Source organism: Garra rufa, chromosome 1 (assembly GCF_049309525.1).
Source record: "Garra rufa chromosome 1, GarRuf1.0, whole genome shotgun sequence".
Lineage (NCBI taxonomy): Eukaryota > Metazoa > Chordata > Actinopteri > Cypriniformes > Cyprinidae > Garra > Garra rufa.
Window position 1 is genome coordinate 81660948 of NC_133361.1, and position 26477 is coordinate 81687424.

The 26477-nt window shown below is 36.6% G+C and overlaps 3 non-coding genes across 3 annotated transcripts; all 3 read left to right on the plus strand.

The window, feature by feature from the left end:
• Nucleotides 1-19376: 19376 nt before the first annotated feature.
• Nucleotides 19377-19516, plus strand: LOC141285989 (U4 spliceosomal RNA). Its single transcript, XR_012339117.1, has one exon. It is a non-coding gene; the product is annotated as a U4 spliceosomal RNA (small nuclear RNA).
• A 1063-nt stretch (nt 19517-20579) lies between these two features.
• Nucleotides 20580-20714, plus strand: LOC141285900 (U4 spliceosomal RNA). Its single transcript, XR_012339029.1, has one exon. It is a non-coding gene; the product is annotated as a U4 spliceosomal RNA (small nuclear RNA).
• A 905-nt stretch (nt 20715-21619) lies between these two features.
• Nucleotides 21620-21835, plus strand: LOC141348476 (small nucleolar RNA U3). Its single transcript, XR_012357501.1, has one exon. It is a non-coding gene; the product is annotated as a small nucleolar RNA U3 (small nucleolar RNA).
• The last annotated feature ends 4642 nt before the right edge of the window (nt 21836-26477 follow it).

Sequence of the window (26477 nt, forward strand, 5' to 3'; positions counted from 1 at the left end):
CTGGTCCGGTGGGCTCTCAGTGGCGCTAAAGCTTCCAGTGCATGTCGAGCACAATGTATTAGCCTTCCACCGCCTTAACCGCTGGACCACCTCGTCATCTTGCGTGGTTTCTTTGTTTAACACTCCTGAATCATGTGCATGTGGATGCCTTCTTCGTCTTTTGTTTCAGCCGCCGAGGGCCTGTTTTCCACTGAGGCCCTGCGTCAAACTCCCTATGAGACACAATCGAACGTTAGTAGTAACCTCCGATTACGGCCGAATGTGGATTCTGCTCGGACGACGGGGCACCGGTACATCCTTTGTAGCTTTGGCTTGTTAGCCAAACGCTACAGCAGTTTGCCATTTCCCATGAAATCATCCTTGATTTCCTTAAGAAAGGTGCCCCAAATTGGTGGAAAATCCCATCTCAACCATACGCTGTCCAAAGCATTGACCCGCCTTCACGCGGCAAAACAGAACGTGTTGTTGGCCCGCACTGCTGGGTCAAACTGCGCTTCCCAAAAACAGATTGGGTCAAAACCGACAGAAGAAAACTCTAAGCCTGCTCTAAGCCCTACCCACGGGGAGGGCTCGACAGTCTCGCACAACGCGAGAGCCTCCGTTTCGCCTGTGTAATTTGGGGGCCGATGAAAACTGGGTCCGACCCGGTGAAGAAGCCCATGACCAGCCCGGCTAGCTCAGTCGGTAGAGCATGAGACTCTTAATCTCAGGGTCGTGGTTTCGAGCCCCACGTTGGGCGGCTCAGTTGACTCTCTTTCTTCCCAAAAGGGCGGCGGGCTCCAGCGTGCCCATTCGCCGCGCAGGCTGAGCGGATTTTGCGAGCTCCGGAAACATCTTTCAAAACAGATGTCGCTGTTAGTGCGAGCGATTTTAATCCCTATCACTAACCCTAACCCTTGCTTTTACACCGGTGATCCGGCGGCAGCAAGCAGCAGTGGCTGTCTCTGTGGCGCTACCTGGAGCAGGATCGTCTGTTCGTCCATTGTGAGAATGGATGAGAGCCAATCGCATCGCTCGAGCTCCATTGTTGAGAGCCACTCACCATGCTTAGTTTCATTCTAAGTCAGGTTCAAAAATCAGACGAACGGAATATAGGATAACTTTTCAAAGTAAGTAATACATGTTTTCTACTTTCCTCCTCTCTGTTTACAATGTGCTCAATTGATAACTCGTTACGTTTTCGTCCGTCGTTCATCCGTGTTTGGCGTTCACAAACTTTTGACTCGCGATTTGCCCATAATGAAACAGTTTAAATGAAATCTAACTTTCTAAAGTCTATTTACACGTTCTTAAGTTCGATTTAAATGGGGGGAAAACGCGTTTCAGCTGTAAGTGCATGACAATTTACCTTGTTTTTACTATAGTGAATCGTAGTAACCATGTTGTGTTTTTGGCTGATCGATTACAACTGTATGAACACAGTCTTACTATAAATGAAAATATGAATGAACAGCAACAACAAAAAACATTGTGCTTGTGTTTGTCGTCATTTACCATGGCTTTACCATAGTGAAAGTGTAGTAATCATGTTTTCTTTTCATGACTTGCCTAAAATCTCACATATTAAACATAATTGTGCCTGTAATCGTACTTATTAAACTCAGTTTACTCGTTCTTTAAATGTAAACACAGTCTTACTATAAATAAACAAGTAATTTACCATACTTTTACTGTAGTGAAAGTGTAGTAATCATGTTTTGTTTCCATGATTTGCCTATAATCTCACATATAAAACACCATTTGCCTGTATTTTGGCATAGTAAACACATCTATTCTATTTAAAGTTTGATTTGGATTTAAAAAATATGTTTAGTTGTAGACATTATCATTTCTAATTAACATTTAATGTGATTTTGCTATGTGTGAATGTAGTAATCAAGTTTTGTGTTTGCAGATGGATTACTATTTATATAAACACAGATGCAAATAATAATTTAAATGAAAATGCAATGTTATATAGACATCCCTTACAAAAATTAACCATGGTTTAAGTAAAGTGTACTTACTGTTCTTTGTTTTTATGTTTTGTTTTTTTCTCAGATTGATTATCAAATGTATAACCACAGCTTTTAACTAACAATGCATTTTATTTCACATTGTGATTAATACATGCTATATGTATTTACTATAGTAATAACAGTAAATTATGCATAATTGGATGCAACTAACTGTAAACCAAACAAAACAATAATATTATCCCCATCATAACTAGATGTAGTAATTTCATATTCAAATATTTATATGTATAATTGTAGTTAAAATGTTAAAAAGTGTAAATAAATGTGTAACCTTGTTTTGCTTTATTAGCAATAAAATAATGTTTAATTGTTGTAATGGGTGCCATTATTTAGTAAGTTTGAATATATATCGTTGTATCATTATAAAAAATTAAAAACATTTGTGTAGTTGTCCAATACCTGCAAAATGCACATTACTAACTATTTTTTCCCTATTATATTTAGATGAGCACTAAGCCAAAGAGCCACAAGGTCATGGGTGATGGCGAGTGGATGGCCAGGTTGAGGACTTTTGCCAGCTCTGGGGTTCGTCCGTCTGGAGGCAACAGACCAGCACCACGGCAGCGGAAGTGGTACAACCTCTACCAGAAGGTAAAGTTACCTGTATCTCATTGTAGAATATGAATGTGTACATTATTTGTCAAACATTTTTACACATGACTGTGTTTAATGTTTTTGAAAGAAGTGCCTTTTTATTCATTCAGCCTGCATTTATTTGATCCAAAATACAGAAAAAAAGAGCAATATAATTTGTACTGCATATTTGTATTTATTTTTTTATTTTTTAATGAAAACTGTGATACGTTTTGCAGAATTCATTGATGAATAAAAAGTTAAAAACAACAGAATTAATTTCTTTAAAAAAAATTTTTTTGAACAGTACTGTATATCGTTACAGAAGATTTTATATTTGATTTCTAATGCTGTTCTTAATATAACATTTTACTGATTTCTAAAATGATTACTAAATTTATACAGCGTTGATGACAAAAAAAATTAAATTTAAAGTATATGGAACTGTAAATTTAAACTGTATTAACATTTTATAATATTATTAATGTTTTTTATATTTTTTATTTAATAAATGCAGGACTGATGAGCATAAGACACTTCTTTCAAAAACATTAAAAATAGTAATGTGTCCAAACTTTTGACTGATCCTGTATTTGTGTGTTTTATTTATTATTATTTTTTCATAGGAGAGCTGCTTGGTGTTGACTACTTCCTGTGTCAGACTGGACAGCCCCTGGTAGTGGACCCTGACTCAGAAGAGACAGAGAACATGCTGGAGGATGTGGATGAAGGTGAGGATGAAGAAGACGAGGGCTTTGAGGAGGACCAAACACTTGACATTACTGAGTCGAGTCTTACTGATGACCCAAGCTTCTCTCTGTCCTCCACCCAGCCTGTGCCTTCCTTTACTCAGCCTGATGCCTCCTTCACGCCAGGTGTCTCAGCATCCCCTGACGAGTCTGTGGTATGTAAATGTCTCGTTTAATGTATGTATGTAATTATGTTTTATGTAATACTGTAAAATTTCTAGGGAAAACATAATAATTTGTGCTGACCTGTAGCTTTTTGTCTGAAGTTGACAAAAAAAAAAAACATCTAGAAAAATATATATATTTATTTGTTTTGTTTTTTTTGTCCCACTTCACTGTACTCATAATGTTGTTGATTTCATTTTTTTCTTTTTGTTGTATTTTTCTCACAGGCTTTGGCTAGTGCTGGTGTGCTGGACAAAGTGGACAGCCTTGCGGAGTATCTTGTGGAGCTCAGGAATCAGCCATCTCTGGCTCTCACCAACCAGCAGGTCGGTTTCTCTTCTTGACCTGTCATATGTTAACACTACCACTTGTTTTGTTTTCTCATTTGCCTTGTATTATATGTTCTCTCTGCTTAGGTGAGCAATATAGTTGGCAGAACCTGCTGGATTTCGGGGGTGGAGAGCGTGAAGAGTTAGACATTCACCACCGCTGCCCCACGTGCCCAGTGGCCAGATTGTTGTCGCCTGATAGAGACAGGGGTGATAGCGTTCCGGCACCACGCCGGATTTCCGGCGTACTGTGGCTGCGGAAAAAAAAAAATCAGGTTCGCGGATATTGATCTGTCATTTCTCTAGATCTGAGATGCGCAGTTCAGAGAGTAGATTTAACGCTCAACGCTCAAACAATACACATACTACCCAATGAGCCAATTAGAAGTAGGGAAGGGGCGGGCCTTGTGTCTTTGTCAAATAGATTGATACAGGTTAAGGCAATGCTCCATGCGCGAAGGTGTTTTTAGCTCCCATACTGTACTAATGTGTGTCTCATACTGGCAACTCAAACCGTAAGTCATGGCTATGTTTATGTAGCCAGGGGAAGACATTAAAGATATCGATGAAGGCATAAAGAATAAATGGCGCTGGGCTTGGATTGAGGATGTGGCTAGCAACGGAAAGCCCTTTGGAAGCTCGTGTCAAAAGCTCCGGCAACCAGGAGCATGCTATTGCACTGTGTGCGCAAGGAAACTGATTTGAAAAAGCCTTACGGAACATTTAAATCTGTATTTGCACTGCCGCGGACAGAGAGCGCAGCCATCATGTTTATGTAAAAAACAGCTTCACAAACAGTCTTTTCAAATACAGCCATTCATATTATCACAGCAATTAAAGATCATAGTTTGGATATAAACATTGATGTCTATGGTAGAGGTCAAAATAGAGCACGTCTTTTGAAAGTAATTGGCGCTTCAAAGTAATGTTTGTGTCGATTGCATTGTTTCGCCACTAGATGGAAACAACTGTTAAAAAATGAATAGAGATTGATTCAAAAACGCAGATTCATCCAGTAATGTTTTTGTGAGCAAGTCATTTATTTATTCAAACCACTTTTTTATCAATTGAATATTATAAATTGGTGTATTAAATATATTATTTTTGTAACATACTAAATGATTAATAATTAATTTAAATGAATTAAACACTTTTAAATATACTGCAGAAATTCATATTTTGTCTCACATTATTTTGCTTAGTTTAGAATCGCAAGGAAACCGTGATCTGTTTGATCTCCATAAAACTAAAACTGAAACTAAACTATATAAAAACTAAATAGAAATGTGCTCACAAAATAGAAACTAAATTAAAGCTAACAAAATTGTTAATGAAACTAATAAAAACTAAGCTAAATTTTACTGAAAATTTGAAAACTATATCAAAATAAAACAAATTTAAAAAAGCTAAATTAAATTAACCTTGTTTTGGACCAGAAACTACGTTCAGAAAGGAAGAAATAAAGGGAAGGAGAAATGTTTTAAATTTGTTAATCCCATACTGTCTTTTACAGTATATTTATTTATTATGGTTTTTCAGTTGAATGGTGCATATTTTGCAATTACATTTGTTAAAGAAAAATGAATGTGTGTCCTTTTCATGTCCTTTAGTTAATCAATTCCTGTGTACTTTGGAGTACTATTATTGCCACTTATACTAACCTGTCTTGGTATGGCTGTAGCATTTACTTCCAGTGGTTGTACTAAGATGGGCTAATAATGTCAATCGAGGCACTGAACATATTGAGAAGAAAATGCTGTGTTTTCTTGAATAATACTGGGGGCATAATGCAAATATGAAAATATCTAAAAAGAGCCACTTGACAATAATGATGATCAGGGTTATACATAGGCTGTTTATATGTTTGGGCCCAGGGGCCAACAAGTTATGTGTTAAAAGTGTGTCGCATACGTAGTATGCCACCCCTACTCACCTCGGGGGCAAGGAAAAAAAGTTCAGGCTCAGGAATTTTTTCCACTATCAGCCCTGGATAGAGATCATTTCAAGCTCTGTGCCATAAGAGTCCAAAAAAGAAAGGGGATAAAGTTTTATTTATGTGTATTGTTTTCTGCTTTCTGTTCTTTTGCACATGCAATGAATGCACTAGTGCCATGGACATTAAGACAGTTTTATTGGTAACACTTTACAATAACAGTACATGAATTAGCATGTACTAATACATGAATTAGTAATTTCTTGACTATGAACTAATGATAAGTTAAGACATGTATTAATCAAGAACTAATGAAAAACTAACATAACTACGACATGAGTCATATGAACTGTTGCATGAATAGCAGCACCTTAATTCATGTTAGTTCCTGGATGTTAGTTAATGTATTAATTAACATTTTGCGGTAAACTAAATCAAACATGTTCTATAAGAAAGATGGCACAATGAAAAATTGTTTAGAAATTTTTCACCTGCAGCTGTCGCAAACATCAGTGAATGATTTCACCTGACTCATCCAACATACAATGATGCACTCACAATTAAAAACAATTGTCTCATCCTGTTTTGAGTGATTCAACTGTTGCCGTGCTACAATAATGCATTTATTAAGCAGAAGCAATTTTCCAATTTAAAATCAGTTTAAGCATAGGGATGCTGGTTATCGCTTTGGTTATGTTATGGATTGGTTTACTGTCATTATATCATCATAATGCACTGAAGTCAGATGTTTGTCTTGTGTGCTTGCTCTTCTTTTGGGACACAATTGCCCCTTCCTCCTACCGTTCAATTCCTTCTCCATCCAAATGCAGCCACAGGACCTCTGACCTTCTACGTCTTTACAATCCACCAAAACTCTTATTTAGATGAGCTTATAAAACATGTGTAATTGATACTTGTTTAAAGATGTCAGGGTTAGATTAGGGTTACTCAAAGTCATGACATGATGATATATTAACTAGTCATGAATTCATGTTACTTTATAAGAAATTCATAATGAGTAAACAATGATGTGCCCCCCCAAGTAAAGTCATGACCTGATGATACATTAACTAGTCATGAATTCAGGTTACTTTATAAGAGATTAATAATGAGTAAACAATGATGTGCCCCCCCAAGTAAAGTCATGACCTGATGATACATTAACTAGTCATGAATTCAGGTTACTTTATAAGAAATTCATAATGAGTAAACAATGATGTGCCCCCCCAAGTAAAGTCATGACCTGATGATATATTAACTAGTCATGAATTCAGGTTACTTTATAAGAGATTAATAATGAGTAAACAATGATGTGCCCCCCCAAGTAAAGTCATGACATGATGATATATTAACAAGTCATGAATTCAGGTTACTTTATAATTTATTAATATTGAGTTAGCAATAATGTGCCTTATTTTGCACCAGTATATCCAAGATCATCAGTTTAAATAACATACTCATTAGCATGTAAAAAAAAAAAAAACCACAAAACAGAAATGAAATGGTAAAACACACCTTTTATTTTACAAAGGTTTAAACATCAGCGCACCTTAAATCAACAGGAAAGCTGTATATTATTTACATAACCTAAAAGATATTATGCAAAACTAAAATCAATATTTAAAACGGTTTCGAGAATAACAGTAACATTATACATAACTTTACAACTGCGCATTACAATTTTTTTTTTTTACCATTTATATTAACAAAACATTGTTAAACTATTGCGGTTAAACTATAGTTCCACCAAAAATTAAACTTGTCATTTACTCACCCTCAAGTAGTTCTAAACCCGAATGATTTTTAATCCTGCTGTTGAACGCAAATTAAGCTATTTGGAATAATGTTTGCAACCAAGCAAATCTAAGCCCCCATTGACTACCATAACATTGTTTCCTACTTTGGCAGTCAGTGCCAAGATCTGCTTGTTTGCAAACATTTTTCCAAATAGCTTAAAGTGTTCACCAGAAGAAAAACCTCATTCAGGTTTGGAACTACTTAAGGGTAAGTAAATGACAATTTTCATTTTTGGGTGTACTACCCCTTTAAGCAACAAGTATACCTCACTTCTTTGATATATCAAGAAGGGCACCACTCTCTTTCAATTTTTTTCTCATGTCTACATTAGGCTGAGCCAGGCACCTTGCAAGACAGACATCAGAAAATTTTTGGATGCTTTCTCCCATTTTAAAGGTGGTTCTCACTGCGGTGTACTCTTCAGGATTTGCAACTGCCAACTCAGCAATGGGGGCTTGCATGACAATTGTGTTTCTGTCAACTTTCATTTTGTTGTACGCTTCAGCTTTACTGAAGCCACCATTTACCAGATTTAACACTTTGTGGTAGCGTTTGATGGAGTCTTCAGGGTTTTTTACTGGAGGAGAAAGAAGAAAGAAGAATGTTGTACAAGTCCGATATAACAAAGGTGAGAATTATTTTAATAATGAGAATTAGAATTTTGGTGTGTGCTACTGCTTTAAGAACAGACTATAAACCAAAATGTGGTTATGTCAACAAACGTAATTCTGTTGTAGAACAGGTTGCATCGCTTCCAGTTAAGGTCATTTGTATGTTCTTTATTAAATATTGTCCAAGGAGCTAATAAAAATTGAGCACTAACAATGTTTATCACATATGCATTATGATATCTAAAAGTTCCCTGCTGAAAAAAAACAGCATATGCTGGTTAGGTATGTTTTGGTGCTGGGATGCTGGTTTTAGCTGGTTTATGCTGGTCTTTTGCTGGTTTATGCTGGTCCCTTGCTGGTTTATGCTGGTCCTTGACCAGCAACATGACCAGCATAAACCAGCAAAGGACCAGCATTAACCAGCTAAGGACCAGCATAAACCAGCAAAGGACCAGCATAAACCAGCTAAAACCAGCATCCCAGCACCAAAACATACTTAACCAGCATATGCTGTTTTTTTCAGCAGGTTTTTTTTTTTCTCACTAACATTTGTATATTAAACTTGAATAAAAGGCCAACAATAAAAACAATATGTGCCTACACAGCTTCGCTGCTTGGCCCCTAATAACTAGACAGGTAAGCAGATTACCATTAAGGCACAGTAAGTCATTTTCGCTGCTAGAGGACACACATTGAAAACAACAACAATGGCAGAGCGTGATGAGGCTGAGGAACATGGTTTTCTCTTATTATAATGAATTAGCTGGTAGTAAAGTGAGTTTGAACAATAAATGGGTCATAGATCAAATGTATCTTATTCAATGGTGTGATAATGTTATGCAGGTTTACATTTTCAAAGCAATTAAAGTACATTTGAATTTACCCACATAATTAGCAAGAAACTGTTTATTAATTATCCATAACATATAAGGTGTTAATTTACATGGATTCTTTACACGTAAAGTTTGGCTAAGTGTTTAATTTTAAAACCCTTTCGTAAGGGAGGTAGCGAGCTGTGAAATTGCTGCACAGCTACCATTTTCTCTCATAGTAGCGTTTTGTACAGTGGAGGCGGTGGCAGTCTTGGAGCAACATTACCAGTTACCAGTGTTGTCATGGTTTCTATAGTCGTAAAAGCCGTAAACAGACTATAAAGTGGATATGACGCCACAGACAACTCGATTTTCTTGTTATTTACAAATAGTTGGAAACATTTGAGATATTGCAATTACTCATCTGAACAAAATATAACACTGCTCTAGTGTTTTTGGGATATTTTAATTATATATATAGTGGCTTTAAAAAGTCTGAATTTGCACTACTGGTTGAACTATACCTTTTAATACTTTGAATTGAATAAACATACCTCTCCTAAAATCAACCCTCAGTTTCTTGGATTTTTTCTTGTTTCTTCGTTTTTTATCCTTTTTCTTCTTCTTTGTTCTTGGTTCGGAATCTGATGAATCTGAAGATTCTGAGGAATCAGAAGATTCATCACTGGACACCTGCTCCTTGGATGCAGCAGTAGTGGATGAAGATGCAGTCAGTGCTTGTCCAGGAGACATTACGGCTTCATGCCTCAGAAGTGCTATGACAAAGAACAATTAAAAATAAGTGTAGAAAAAAAACTACAGGTAAAGACTTTTAACCACACTTAATTTAGGAACTAGATAAAAAGTTTGTTAGCAAACTTTAAGTTGGCTTGAGAAAGCCTAGCCAGTAAGTTTTAAGTAGTTTTAAAAGCTTTTAGTTTAGAAAGTTTAAAGGTTTTCAGTTTGAAATAGTTTTAGTTTGATTAATAAAGTTTGAAGATAGATAGGCTAGATAGATATAAATAGTTTGAAAATAGATAGATTTATAGATATAAATAGTTAGAATATATAAATAGTTTGAATGTGAATAGTTGCTAAGGTGTTGCTATGCGGTTGCTATGCGGTTGCTAGCATTATTTAAGCAAGACTAGCAAGTCGTTAACATGATTTTTAACATGACTAGCAAGTCGCTAGCATGATTTTAGCATGACTAGCAAGTGGCTAGCATGATTTTAGCACGACTAGCAAGTCGCTAGCATGATTTTAGCATTATTTTAGCATGACTAGTAAAGTCGCTAGCATGATTCTAGCACGACTAGCAAGTCGCTAGCATGATTCTAGCACGACTAGAAAGTCGCTAGCATGATTTTAGCACGACTAGCAAGTCGCTAGCATGATTTTAGCACGACTAGCAAGTCGCTAGCATGATTTTAGCACGACTAGCAAGTCGCTAGCATGATTTTAGCAGATAGATAGATAGATAGATAGATAGATAAGGTTTGTAGATAAATAGATAGATAAGGTTTGTAGATAGATGGATAGATAAGGTTTGTAGATAGATGGATAGATAGATAGATATATAAGGTTTGTAGATAGATAGATAGATAGATAGATAGATAGATAGATAGATAGATATATAAGGTTTGAAGATAGATAGATAGATAGATAGATAGATAGATAGATAGATAAGGTTTGAAGATAGATAGATAGATAGATAGATAGATAGATAGATAGATAAGGTTTGAAGATAGATAGATAGATAGATAGATAGATAGATAAGGTTTGAAGATAGATAGATAGATAGATAGATAGATAGATAGATAGATAGATAGATAGATAGATAGATAGATAGATAGATAAAAGCTTAATTGAGTGTCAATGGCTTCTAGCAGTTTACATTAAACATAGTTCAAACAGACATGGACTTTTGGTCAATGAAAGTCTATTGGACTTTTTATGATTTTTAATATTAATTTTTAAGAAAACCATAACTCAAACCAGTCTGAAAAGATATAGCAATCTAAGTCTGAACAGTATGAAGATCTGACCCGAGTTTGGAGTATGTAGCTTGAACGGTCTAGGAGGAGTTAGTGTCTAAAAAATTTTCGGTAAAAAAAATAAGAAGAAGAAGAAGAAGAAGAAGAAGAAGAAGTTTAAATAGGATTTCAGTAAGTTGGCTTTCCCAAGCCAACTTAATAAGTTAAATAAAATTACTTCTAATTACACATTGTAACTTACAGACTGCCAGAATTGTTTTTAAAATAAATTTCATGACCCTAATACTCACCATCCTCCAATCTTGCTTTGAGAAATTTTTTGTCATCTGTCAGGGAGTCAACTTTTTCTTGAAGATGAATAATTTTCTGCTTTTGCAACTCTACTGTTTGTCTTGCTTTCTCAAGAGCAATCTGCAAAGTGGGTGCACCTAATAAAAGAGAAGTCAGAAACATGCAACTTGGCTAAAAGCAGAATAAGAAAAAATAGGCCTACTTGAATTAGGCCCAAGTCAAAATACATAATGTACACCCTAGACATTAACAGCCACATTTCTGTGAACCAAATTACACAAATTAAATATCTAAATTAACCTTTCAATCCAGCAATTATCTTTTCCCATTTTTTCTGTAATGTTTACATATTTCTTGCATAGCAATGTAGAAAAAGGTACAAACAAACCTCCTGTTTCACTGGTTTGCTGTACTGCAGGCTGAAGTCCTGAAACCAACAACAACAACAACAAAACAACTTAAAATACAGCATTTGAACAAAGAAACAGGCAGAGATTAAAGTTGGATTTTGTTGTTGGAGATCGGAGTTTTAAAGTTGGCATGAAACCGACATTTCGATTAACTTAATTTCTCTATAGGGAAGAATGGCATATGTCAGAAGCCAACTGTTTTTAATCCTCATAACCAGTAATTTTTTTTTTTCATTGTAAAGATAAAAGCCATCAATTTTACTTTGTCTTTATGCAAACTGACCTGCTTATTTACATAATATTTATACTATTCATGTTGATATTCGTAATGGAAAATAGCTACAAATACCAGTCATTAGAGCACATCTATCATTTAGAAAAGGTGTACACACAGTACGTATATTTTCACTTGAGTACACTTTAATACGGCAACACTTCATAATAAGGAGCACTTAATTAGAACTTTTCCCTCAAATATCTAATTAGCTGCTTATCAATAGTTAGAAGTTAAGGTAGTTGTAAAGTTTAGGTTTTGGGTAGGATTTGGGATGTAGCATACGGTTATGTAGATAAGCCAACAATATGTGGTTAATTAGTCTAATAAAGGGCTGATATTCAAGTGCATGCCAATAAGCAACTAGTTAAGAGACCCTAAAATGTGTTATATGTCAACTTTATTACTTTTTTAAACCCCAGCGCTTACAAGCTAAGTGACAAAATACTGTTTAATATCTTAGTAGAGGCAAATACCAATAAATGAAACTTTATGTATGCATCAGTAATTATTATATAAAATTACTTACTTTCTGATGAGTTGGCTGTACTTTCAGTCTGAACATTCTTGCGTGCAGATACAACTAAAGGGGGGAAGCAAGCATATAGTTCAGCATTAAAGAAACACCTGAAAACATGTACATAAGCATGTACATAGGGTTGCCAACTCACACATTTGGCTTTGTCTCACATTATTAGGCTGCCCAACTAAACCTCACAACAATTTTACATCAATATTCCCTATGTTTTCAGACTGCATTGTGGAGTAAACATTTAAAACAGTTAAAAATACCTTTCTAAATTAGAAACTGTTGACAAATGAGGTGCATTGTATATTTTAATGAATACTATATTCTTTTTGCCACGCTGTGCAGAGAATGAAAAAAAAAGCATACAATAAAGCATTATGATTAATTTGAATACATAAAAAATGGCATGGTTTTACAAATAGGGCTTGAACGAGCCATCAGGCCTTATTTCAATTAAGATTGTCAAGTAGCCTACATTTTATAAACGTCCCTTAGAATAAAAAATAGCGTCACTGATGTGCAAAACCATGTTTTAAGATATGTCAGTGCAATCGGTTTTCAACTGAAACAGCTCAAACATGCATTTAAGTGAGACTTGGCCTTGCCTGTGAAAACGGGACAATGAGTTACTAAAACTCACTCAAGCCAGGCCATTCAAGTTTGCAAGCCTAGAAAAAGTACATCAAACAACATGCATGTTACAAATACTTACCATATTCACCTGAGCTGTACTTGCTCTGTGTGGTAATTTTCCTCCCACAACGCGTTGCCTTTCTCTTCTCATCCATCTTGCTCAAATTTGTTGACTGGCGCGAAGCTATGCTTAATGATGCAGTTGGCGCCACCCTATCGTCCTCGTGGTCTGATGACATAGTTTGGATTTTTATTACTGTAATTCCACCTCTAAACCCTACATGAAGCTCCGGTGTGTCTTGGATATCTTTACAGTTATCCCAGTTTGTATATACATCCAAAGATGGTGCAATGCCATAAACTTTTACTTGGGTTAATGTTTGTATTATGTTTAAGCCCTTACGCATGATTGAAGGAGGCTCTTATCGCACCGGAAATAGGCGGGGCGATCTCTGTTGTTTTTAGCGCCACCTGACCTGAGTTTAATTAATTAGTTAGCACCTCTAGCTTTCTGGTCAGCAGCAACCTCGTTTAGCTGGAGCGTTGCAGCAATGTTGCATTCAAAATTGCTGCTTTTTGCGATATGAGAATGGAGAAAAATAGAAGACATGTCGACGGTTTTCATTGGTAAGTTAAACAAATTACAGTTTACAAGATTTTTTTCCCATGGATATTATAGGTCTACAACCTAAAAAAAAGTCCTTAAAAGTCTTAAATGTCATAAATACGGTATAAATACCTGTTCGTTAATCTGGCTGTTTGCTGAAGAGAGCGATAAAATGTAGTAGAAATAGACACATTAAGAAGCGACAGAAGCAGATGACTCTTATGTTTTTTGGGACTATTATGTTGTAATGTTTGGATTGATCAGTGGAGAAACTTTTTTTGTAAAAAACAAACAACAAAGCCAAATTTATTTTCCGTTTGGTTTAAAAAAAAAAAAAAAAAACGAAAAATGTGCCTTTTTCAGATTTCAAAATTAAAGGTGCAGTGTGTAGATTTTTGCGGCATCTAGCGGTGACGTTGTGAATTGCAACCAACGGCTCCCGTCCACTGCTCACCCCGCCTTTACAGAAGCTACGGTGGCCCACACGGGAGATGTCGTCGTTTTAGACAGCAAAGAGTAATGAGGTTTATTTTAAAACGTAAATTAAGGAATCATTTTTACTTAATTCAATAAAACGATGTTATTGTGAATATTACAGTTACTTGTTCATCATTGTGTCAGTGTTTTTCCACTAGAACAACAGTGATGAAACGCGATCTGTAGAGCAGTTTGTCCGTTTTGGGCTACTGTAGAAACAATACGGCGACTTCCATGTGAGGGGACCCGCGGTGTATGTAGATATAAACTGATAATTCTAAGGTAATAAAAACATAATGTTTCATTAAGTAAGGTCTTTATACACCCCTGAAAACATAGTTATGTATACTATATTGCATTTCTGTCTAGAGATCATCTTAAATATTACACATTGCACCTTTAAATTAAAAAGACAAATTATACAAAGGTACAAGGAATATTATCTAACATCTGTTTCATTTATACCGGAAGCCAGAGGTGCCTTCCTGCAGAAAGTCCACAAGTTAAGTCAAATCATAAGAGCCATGAAAAATCAATAACATGCAAAATGCCAGAGGTTAACAAAATTATTTGCTGCAGTCTGATTGTTTTAAAATCAGTTTGAGCAAATCATTCAGTGACTTACTCAGAAGACTTCATTGGTTTCATTACTGAATGTCTAATGAATGATTCAATGACAGTTTTTGTCGCTTGTCACCACCTATGGGTGTAATGATGCCACTGATAGTCTTTATTTGAATGTTCGAGTTACATTTAAAAGGATCACTGCTGTAGACATCAGTGTTTATATCTTGTTAAAAGTTTATATTTTACATGTTATCATGTTTGTATTGTATGTTACACAGAAATAATGATAGTTCTGAGGGTTAGGGAAAAGAAAAACAATGCATCAATGTGTGTTAAAAATACTTGTCTGCATAATTGTATTTTGTTATTTATCACCATCACAGGATGTGCAGACATAAAAGTCATCGAGGCAAGAAAACCAGCCGATCAGTGCGAGCAGGGTCTCTCTTTGACAGATCAAAACTCAGCTTGTCATCTTGGCTAATGTTCATTTACAGGTGAGTCTGTTATTGGACAGCTGAGAAGGAATAGTAAAATGTTTTTCAAAGTTCATTGATTGTTTTAATTTTGACAACTCAGCTTTCCATCATCACTGAGTCACCATTGTGTACTTCACAGGTTTGCTCAGGGGTTACGGATCAGACAAATTGATATGATGCAAGATGGCATTGCAAAAAGCTCCAAAACACTCTCAAAGATGTCTCGTATCATGAGGAATGTTTGCCACTGTGCTATGAAACGATTCAGGAGAAGACATGGACAGATGATTGGAAGTGCTCCAGAATTTGCTGTTCTTGATGAAAGTAACTTTCGCCATAAAAGAAAGGTAAATTTAGAACCTATAAGGCAAATTCACACTGCATTTGCTGACCACTATTGTTGTCATCTGAACATTTCTAATTGCCATTTATTTGGTTTTGGAATGTCTGAGACATCTACTTGCTTACTATTTCTAGTAACATAAATAATGTAAAACCTTAAATTTTCAGGAGCATTTATCCCTTAAGCGCTGATCTTGCATGCATCTAATATACAGGCATCTGTTTTCTTTCTTTCTAGCAATTACCAGCTGAGTGTATGTGTAAACCTTGTGTGTTATGAAATAAAAATCAGTAACACTTGTGATTATCAAGGGGTCGGAACAGCATGTGAATGAAATGTTTAACTGGCAGGCTTTAAAGCACATACAAATAATAAGCTTCATAGTTGGGTGGCTTACTGCCATTAAAGCTCCCCCAGACTTTACTTTTAATTTGTTACCCATCTGTATGTGTAAACATGTTAAAGGAATATAATGATAATGTAGTATTTCTTTTTTTTTAATTACATATTTAACATTTACAGTATGGACGAGGGAGAGCGTCAACAACATGGAGGCGAAAGAAATGGGTGTTTGGCATTCTAGGTGTGAGGAACAAATGCAGACACCCAATCTTGCGGCTTGTGAAAAGAAGATCAAGAACACACCTCATCCCCATAGTTGTGAAACATGTGCGTCCAGGCACTACCATTATTTCAGATGAGTGGAGAGCCTACCGGGGTGCTTTGGCCAGCATGGGCTACAAACATTTCACAGTAAACCATTCCCAGTGGTTTGTAGACCCACACAGTGGAGCTCACTCACAACACATTGAAAGAGCTTGGCTGACGTACAAAACGAGTGTATGGAGACTAAGAGGGAATAGGACAGAGAAGATGCTAAAAGAACATCTCTCACTCATAGAGTGGACTCACTGGCTTGGGGGAAAACATAAACAGGGACCACTTGGGCGCATAATAAAAGACATTTGCCATCAATTTCCTGTTTAGAGGACAGCATGCTGAACATTTGTATTGTGTAAGATATAAGTAAAATACAGGTAAAGTACAAGTTAAATTAGCCTGTTGATTTAAGGTGCGCTGACGTTTAAACCTTTGTAAAATAAAAGGTGTGTTTTACCATTTCATTTCTGTTTTGTGTTTTTTTTTTTTTACATGCTAATGAGTATGTAATTTAAACAAATGATCTTGGATATACTGGTGCAAAATAAGGCACATTATTGCTAACTCAATATTAATAAATTATAAAGTAACATGAATTCATGACTAGTTAATATATCATCATGTCATGACTTTACTTGGGGGGGGCACATCATTGTTTACTCATTATTAATCTCTTATAAAGTAACCTGAATTCATGACTAGTTAATGTATCATCAGGTCATGACTTTACTTGGGGGGGCACATCATTGTTTACTCATTATGAATTTCTTATAAAGTAACATGAATTCATGACTAGTTAATATATCATCATGTCATGACTTTGAGTAACCCTAATCTAACCCTGACATCTTTAAACAAGTATCAATTACACATGTTTTATAAGCTCATCTAAATAAGAGTTTTGGTGGATTGTAAAGACGTAGAAGATCAGAGGTCCTGTGGCTGCATTTGGATGGAGAAGGAATTGAACGGTAGGAGGAAGGGGCAATTGTGTCCCAAAAGAAGAGCAAGCACACAAGACAAACATCTGACTTCAGTGCATTATGATGATATAATGACAGTAAACCGATCCATAACATAACCAAAGCGATAACCAGCATCCCTATGCTTAAACTGATTTTAAATTGGAAAATTGCTTCTGCTTAATAAATGCATTATTGTAGCACGGCAACAGTTGAATCACTCAAAACAGGATGAGACAATTGTTTTTAATTGTGAGTGCATCATTGTATGTTGGATGAGTCAGGTGAAATCATTCACTGATGTTTGCGACAGCTGCAGGTGAAAAATTTCTAAACAATTTTTCATTGTGCCATCTTTCTTATAGAACATGTTTGATTTAGTTTACCGCAAAATGTTAATTAATACATTAACTAACATCCAGGAACTAACATGAATTAAGGTGCTGCTATTCATGCAACAGTTCATATGACTCATGTCGTAGTTATGTTAGTTTTTCATTAGTTCTTGATTAATACATGTCTTAACTTATCATTAGTTCATAGTCAAGAAATTACTAATTCATGTATTAGTACATGCTAATTCATGTACTGTTATTGTAAAGTGTTACCGTTTTATTTAATAGTATAGTTTTGTTTTCTGTTCTTTAGCACTTGCAAAACATGCACAGGAGTCATTCATATTTTAAAGTTTTATTCATTTGTATTGTTTTGTGCTTTCTGTTCTTTTCACTTGCAGTTAATGCACAAGAGCCATGGACATTGGACGGTTTTGTTTATATGTATAGCTCTGTTTTCTGTAGAAAGTATTGTTAAGAGGTATTATTCTGTTTTCTGCACATGCAACATAACTATAAGAATAAAAATGTAAAAAAAAAAAGAATAATGAATAATTGGCTATGACTGATTGAAAAATAAAAGTTTGGTCATGATCAAATAACTCTTTTTGTTTGTCATTGTTACAGTATCATTAAACAGTTATACGCCTTTTAAAAATGTTGATACAATTTGGGATGATTTAATAAATAAATGTAAAATTTTTTGTACTATAAGTTTTAGAACATAACTACAGCCGAAATATATTTAAAGTAAACTTTGAATAAAATATCAATAATCAGTAATATAAATCTAATAAAATATTACTTTGTCATTTCAAAAATGATTTCATTCATTTGGACATCATTTATGTGATAATTACTGATAAATAAAACATTCAGTAAACACTTCAATGTATGGCAACACTGTAATATGAACTGGGAAGCTTGTGATCATCCTTACTCCCATATAAATGTACAGGAAAATAGAGAAAACATTTTTTTCAGATAATTTATTGTAAATATAAACTCCAAAAACATTGCTTTAAAGGACAAAGAGATAAAATTCCCTTTCACTTCTTTTCTCCTCATTTTTTCCTTTTCTCTCTCTCTTTTCTTTCTTTTTCTCTTTTCCCCCCTTCTTCCCCCTCCTTCCTTTTCTTCCCCCCCCTTAACAGACTCTTGTTCCCCAGCTTTGACGCAATCGGTTAGCGCGTTCGGCTGTTAACCGAAAGGTTGGTGGTTCGAGCCCACCCAGGGACGTGTGAAATGCCGGTGTTTTGCACGCACGCGCGTCAGGTGTCCACTAACGCCTATGCCGTTCTTAGCGTTGCGAGGCACAGCTTTCTCAGGGCGTTTATCCTGTGCACCTTCAATAAGCTGGCTTGTTTTAAAAGAAGTCAGCGGCGGGTGTTTGATGAACATTTTCACCAGCTCAAGTTTGCTGTGGCATGTGGATTCATTCTTTACTGATGATTTGTCTCTAGGGCTCATCTAGTTGACATGGTATCCGCTGACATTCGGCTGAAGGTGCTGATCCACCATCTGCTCTTGGTACAGACTGGATCCGGGGGACTGCAGTGACCATCTGATCGGAATACAGAATGGATCTGGCGGCTACGGTGACCTCAGAATAAGAAGAAACAGACTAATATTAATGTAGATGCAAAAGTTCCATGTTGCCACAGTGTCAGATTGGAGAGGATCTGGTTTTCACAGTCTTGCGTCGATGGCCGTCTAGGTGAAGAGGTCTTCACTGATGATCTGTCTCTGGGGCTCATCCAGCTTGCTACCACCTTGTCGGTTCACATCCACGTAGGTGCAGGAAAAGGTCACGACCGTCACCGGTATTCTATCGCAGAGGCAGTGTTGTAGCATGTGTGGTTTATCTGAGGTGTGATCATTGCTGGTCGAAAACTTTCCCCGATATCCCATCGGGATGATTTGAAATACAGTCAGCTTCGACAGTTTTTGCCGGTCTCTCTGGACGCTTCTTGAAAAACAAAGTTTTGCTTCGTTTTGTTGGAGTGGCTGGTTGTTGGTCCTCGTCAAAGAGGTGTCTACAGATCATAGCGTGCCGGAGCCAGAAGATTTGTTGTTTTGTCAATATGCTCTCAAGACTTCGCTGCAGGTATCATTAAACTACAGCACAATCACAGCTCACCGCTACCCATCTTAAACAGGTTGGGCCTGTCTGTTCTGGTGGGCTCTCAGTGGTGCTAAATCATCAAATGAAGAGGACGGGATTCAAACCCACACAAACCAAGGTGTGCCTAGCACAACGGATTAGCCTTGCATCGCCTTAACCACTCGACCACCTCGTCACTTTCCGTGGTCCTTTTATTTAACACTCCCGATTCAGACCATCAGCTCATTAGTAGAGCACTCAGTGAACTGAACTGAGTGTGTCAGATAAGGAAGACACAAAAAGCGCAGAGTGGGGTCCCCAGGACCGAGGATTACTGCTAAAGGAGCCGAACGACAAGGATGGGATTCGAACCCACGCGTGGAGAGCACAATAGATTAGCAGTTCATCAGCTTAACCACTCGGCCACCTCGTCATTTTACATGACATTTTTTATTTAGCACTCCTGATTCAGATCATCAGTTAATTAGTAGAGAACTCAAAGAACTGAACTGAGTGTGTTAGATAAGGAGGAAACACAAAAAGTTTAGCATGGGGTCCCCAGGACCCGGATTAAGGTCCAGTGCTAAAGGAACCGAACAACAAGAATGGGATTCCAACCATTGCACATAGCACAATGGATTAGCAGTCCATCGCCTTAACCACTCGGCCACCCCGTCCCCTTGCTGACTGAGAGAGGCCATGCTGTGGACCTTTTCAGCTGCTGCTGCCGTGCTTTCAGCAGGCTGTTTTGAGCACAGAGAGAATAGTGAATGAGCCGTCTTTTACACACCTCTAATCTGTTCCGTAGAAACACGGTGCAGCAACCCGTGGCAGGAGACTGTTTTTGCGGCAGTTTATAGCTTGCTACCACCTTGTCGGTTCACATCCACGTAGGTGCAGAAAAAGGTCACGACCGTCGCCGGCATCCTTTCACAGAGGCAATATTGTAGCCTATGAGGTTTGTCCGAGGCGCGATCATTGCTGGTTGAAAACTTGTCTCTCTGGAGGCTTAGAGTTTTGTTGAGAAATATAGCCTTGTTTCGTTTAGGGTTTTTTTTCCTCGCCAAAAAAACGGTCTGCTGATGATAGTGCGCCAGAAGGTTTTTTTGTTTTGTCAATATGTTCTCAAGACAAGTATCGTTAAACTGCAGCGCAATTGAAGCTCACCGTTACCCATCGTAAACATGTTGGGCCTGTCTGGTTCGGTGGCCTCTCAGTGGCGCTAAAGCTTCGAATGCGTGTCGAGCACAATGTATTAGCCTAACCACTGGACCACCTCGTCATCCGGCGGGGTTTCTTTATTTAACATTCCTGATTCATGTGCATGTGGATGCATTCTTCGTCTTTTGTTTCAGCCGTCGAGGGCCTGTTTTCCACTGAGGCCCTGCGCCAAACTCCCGATGAGACACAATCGAACGTTAGTAGTAACCTCCGATTACGGCCGAATGTGGATTCTGCTCGGACGACGGGGCACCGGTACATCCTTTGTAGCTTTAGCTTATTAGCCAAATGCTACACCAGTTTGCCATTTCCCATGAAATCATCCTTGATTTCCATAAGAAAGGTGCCCCAAATTGGTGGAAAATCACATCTCAACCATACGCTGTCCAAAGCATTAAACCGCCTTCACGCGGCAAAACAGAACATGTTGTTGGCCCGCACTGCTGGGTCAAACTGCGCTTCCCAAAAACAGATTGGGTCAAAACTGACAGAAGAAATCTCTAAGCCTGCTTTAAGCCCTACCCACGGGACGGGTTGACAGTCTCGCACAACGCGAGAGCCTCAGTTTCGCCTGTGTAATTTGGGGTCAATGAAAACTGCATCCAACTAAAATTACAAACAAAATTTTAGGACTCTACTGATGTTTCAAATGTAACTTTTCTCATCTGTGTTGTTAGGTTGTAACCATCTCTGAGACTCAAAGTGTCAGAACTCGCCTAAGCTGGTTTTGCAAAATGGAGGTCAATACTATACTTTCAGGGATCATTTCTATAGTTTCTAACTAGAAAATATGTTTCAAAAGTGTAGTGTCTCCCAAACTACGATGATGAGCTTTGATACTCTTTTCTGAACGTGAATCGGGTGTGGAGTAATGGTTTATTTCATATGCTCCAAACCATTGATGAACGTTCTGTGTGGCATTTAAGCAGTATAGAAGAAGAGAGTATGGTCAGAGTGGTCTCTGAAAAATGTAAATATCAGATTAAAAATCTTATGAATCGTTATGATTGAGATTTTTTTTTTTTTTTTTTTTTACATTTTCTTACATCAGAATGTCAGGATAAGATGTCAGCTGGTTCTATCAACTTAAAGTTGCCATAAAATGCATTGAGAGAATATTTTAATTTGTTCTTTGATATCTGCATAGAAGGTATATGGCATAGGAAAGGGCAAACAATCTCCAGAAACGGTTTTACAGGACCATTTACAACCCTAGGATTTGTCCCTAGAATGAAATGCTCTGTTATTGCCTTTTTTGAAAGCTTCATGAATATTAATGAGCTCTGCTCCGATTGGCTGTTTCACAGAGCTGCTCATCTCTATAGCTGGCACATTGATAAAAATATATATTTAATTAGGAGCTCTAGCGGCTTTTAATATGTGGTTTGTTGAATCTGCCGTTTTGTATCGCAGACATTTTAGTCTCAATACTGTGATCCATGTGCTCTGTGTAAAGTTATAATGCAGAGGGAGCGCTTCTTACCACACAAGTTCAGCTGCTTCTCGGTGATACTCTGGATCTGTAAATCATTCGCCATCATCAGCGCAGTTATTTCTCCATCATTCACCATCATCAGCACAGTCATCTCTCTGTTTATGTGGAAAGTGATATCTTTTGTACTGCAATGTAACAGGCTAGCGCTAGCATTAAGCTAACCGTGTCCCTTCAGTAGCTTGCCTTGTTTTACTGATGTACTGACGTTACCGATGATTGGGCGATGCAAATGTTGGAGGCGTAACTATTAACGATCCCGGGACTGTTGCGTAACAGTCGGTGTTATGTTGGAATTGACATATAAATCTAGTGTTTGCAAAAGACCACCGAAATATAGAAGATTTATCCTTATCCTTATATAGATTTATCCTTGATTTCCATAAGAAAGGTGCCCCAAATTGGTGGAAAATCACATCTCAACCATACGCTGACCAAAGCATTGAACCGCCTTCACGCGGCAAGACAGAACATGTTGTTGGCCCGCACTGCTGGGTCAAACTGCACTCTAAAAAATCGCACTGTAAAATAACAGTAATCTACTGGCAGCTGTGGTTGCCAGCATTATACTGTTATTTTATAGCTCTCTACCGTTAATTTATAGTTCTTCAGTTTTACAGTATGTTACCGTTATTATACCGTGTGGTAACTCATTTTATTTTGGAAACCAATTGCTTCAAACCATTTGAGTTAAAAAGAAAAATATTGTTTATATGGTGTAAGTATAGTGAATTTATTTAATTTGAGTCCACTAAGAAGAAATATTTCTTAATATAAACCCACAAACACTTAAAGTGTAATAAAGAAGCAATCGACTTTTACTCAAATCTTTATAGATTGTCATTAACTAACAAAATCACAAATTTGTGTAATAAAGTGCTTAATAAAGAGATTGTCACTATATCAGCAATTCCACAATTACTATCTTTAAATAAAGCAGCAAAACCTCAGTGCTTGCGGCTCATCATTGCCTGAAGCACAAGCTCTACTCTCCAGCACAATGGTCACCCACAAAACTAAATTAAACTAACAGATCTCTCTTGTACAAAAACACACCAGTTAGGCACTATTAAATATTTACTCTCCTTACCAGTTAATGACTTTGCATAATTGTTTTTCTATGAACATTCACTAATATTTTAGTGAAAATAACTTGATTTGCTTAGTAAATCTGACTGTTGTGTTTCACAGTATATTACTGTTTTTTCTTGAATTAACAGTAATCTACTGGCAGCTCTGGTTGCCAGCATGTTACTGTTTTTCTACAGTGTGTTGCCGTAAATTAATTACAGTTTATTACTGTTAAATTACATTTCATGCTGGGTTTTTTTTCATCGTGCATCTTTAACCCTTTAAAACCCACAGCAAAATCCTCAGTTTTAAATGAACACTTATAATGTGTCAACACTACAGAGTGTTTGAGTAATACTGAATTAGTGCTGAAGTTAATGAGATAATTATATGATTGATCACGTTCTGATTGAGCATTAGTGATGAACACCAGCTGTTAACAAACAAAATCGCTGAAGAAAAACACAAAAACAACTGACTTCAGCCACAGCCTTAGATGAAATCAACTGAAATAAAAGAAGACATTAAATCTCTCAAGATCTGATTAAACTCCTAAAACAGCATTACCAGCTTCACTTATTACCACACTGAATTTATTTCTGTCAGACGTCTACAGAAGAGAGTTGCAGAGGTTTAGATTTTTGTTTGTTTTTTCACTACCACGGTGGAGATCAGTGTTTACTTTAGTTGGCCTCTTGAACCTTGACTTTTAAAAGCTATTTTTTTTTAGTTGTTGTAATTATGTGTGTTTGCAACATGCTTGTTATGGCAAAAAAAAAAAAAAAAAAGACAAGAAAAAATCTAGAGTTGTTTATGGTTTGGTAATGACAGGTTTATCCAGTGTCTTTTATTTCATTGACCATTGATGATAGATAAAAAAAAAAAAAAAAAAAAAAAAAAAACTGAGAATCCTGTCATGGAAACACCACTCATTTAAAAAAAAAAAAAGACTTTGGTATAGTTTAGATACACACATCAAGAGTCACCTATGAATCTCAACAATGGTGAGGTTTTGTGCTGATACCCAGCATGCATTGCAGCATGAATCTTTCGATTTGTCACCATTGTTGAGATTCATGTGCTGATTCTTCACGTCTCAATTTGAGTATAAATGCTACAGTAGTTATAAATATTATCTATTGATTTCTTTTTTGCCTGATTGTCATGATGCCAAAAAATCTCCTGCACAGCAAAATCCCCAGTGTTAATTTAACACTCTGAGTGTGGACACATAAAGACACTGAAGCGGTGTTGAAGTTAACAAGATAATTAGGTGATTAACAAAGTGATGATTGATCTTTATTGAAGACACCTGATGCTAATAAGCAGAATCACCAAAGGAGAAAACCAACATTTTTAAGCAACCATTATAGTGGTCAGTGTTTGCATTAGTTAGGTTCTTGACCCTTAAATCTTAAATATTAGGTCTTGTTTGACTGCAATTACTGAGTTATAACAGCCAGACAAGCCAAGAGCAAAAGTCATCAGGTGGCATTGACTGTGCTTGACATAATCATCATATGGTGACTTGAGTATTTCACATAGGATTTCCTTACAGACTACAAGAAATTGTGAACAAAAGAGCAATCAGTTTAGGCATAATCAGACAGATGATGATGAAAAAAAAGAGTTTATTTTAATTTAGACACACAGACATGAAGAATCAGCGTGAGAATCACAACAACGGTGACCATCAAAAAGCGTGGTGTAACCAATCAGAACTCATCCATGACTCCCATCATGCATTGCGGCATGAATAAATTATGAGAGTTCAGAGTTGATCTGTTTATCTGAATATGCCGTTTGTCACCATTGTTGAGATTCATGGGCTGGTTCTTGATGTCTATGTGTGCCTATGAGAAACACTTTTTTTTTTTTAAACATTAAAAAATTAAAAAATATTTCCAAAAAGTATAGGAAATGCTGGATCATCTGTGGATTGTCAAGGCTACTGCAATAAAAAAAAAAAAAAAAAAAAAACTAAGAGCTTAGACACTAGGTGACTCACGTCAAACAATGAATATGTTAAAACATAATCATCACCTGATGACATGAGCTTATGTCTGGCTGTTTTAACTCAAATACAGCAGCCAGACAAGCCCTACTATTGAAGATTTAAGGGTCAAGAGCCCAACTAATGCAAACACTGACCACTATAATGGTTGCTTAAAACTTTTGGTTTTCTCCTTTGGTGATTCTGCTTGTTAACATCAGGTATCTTCAATAATGATCAATCATCACTTTGTTAATCACCTAATTATCTCGTTAACTTCAACACTGCTTCAGTGTCTATATGTGTCCACACTGTTAAATTAACACTGGGGATTTTGCTGTGTGCTGTAACACACTTGGTGGAAAAATAACAACAACTATAGATCATGTTCATGCTCAACTAAAAATAGCCAACATCAACTGACCAGCATTACTGTAACTAATGCATCATTAAAAACCCAGGTGCAGCGCAAAAAAAAATAAAAATAAAAATATCTATGTTTAAATATCAAGAGTCCGGAGCCCAATTAAATTAAAGAAAACACTGATCTCCACAATGGTATCGTCAAACAAAACAAAACATCATCATCTAAACATCTGTTCATTCTGAATAAGATCTTCTATAGACATCTGACAGAAATAAAATCTGTCCGGTTAGAAATGCGTGAAGTTGGTAAAGCTGTGTGTAGAGTTGTTTAAATTTTCAGTTGATTTCATCTAAGGCTGTGGCTGAAGTCAGTAATAGTTCTTGTGTTTGTCTTGTTTCTCTGTCAATCAGTGATTCTGCTCATTAACAGCTGCTGTTCATCAGTGTCTGAAGTCACTCATTAGTTTTCATTATCTCTGTAAGGTGGACTATATTAGTAAACTCATGTAGGGAATAGGGAATGAGGGTGTAGAGTGTGATTTTAAACACAGCCTCTGAGTGTCGATTTTGAACGCTGTTAATTCACGATACATAGCAGCAGGCTACTTTTTCGAAATTGACAAATAATACCCAGAATGCACTGTTTTAATGGAAAACAGCATGTTACTGTCAAAATTTG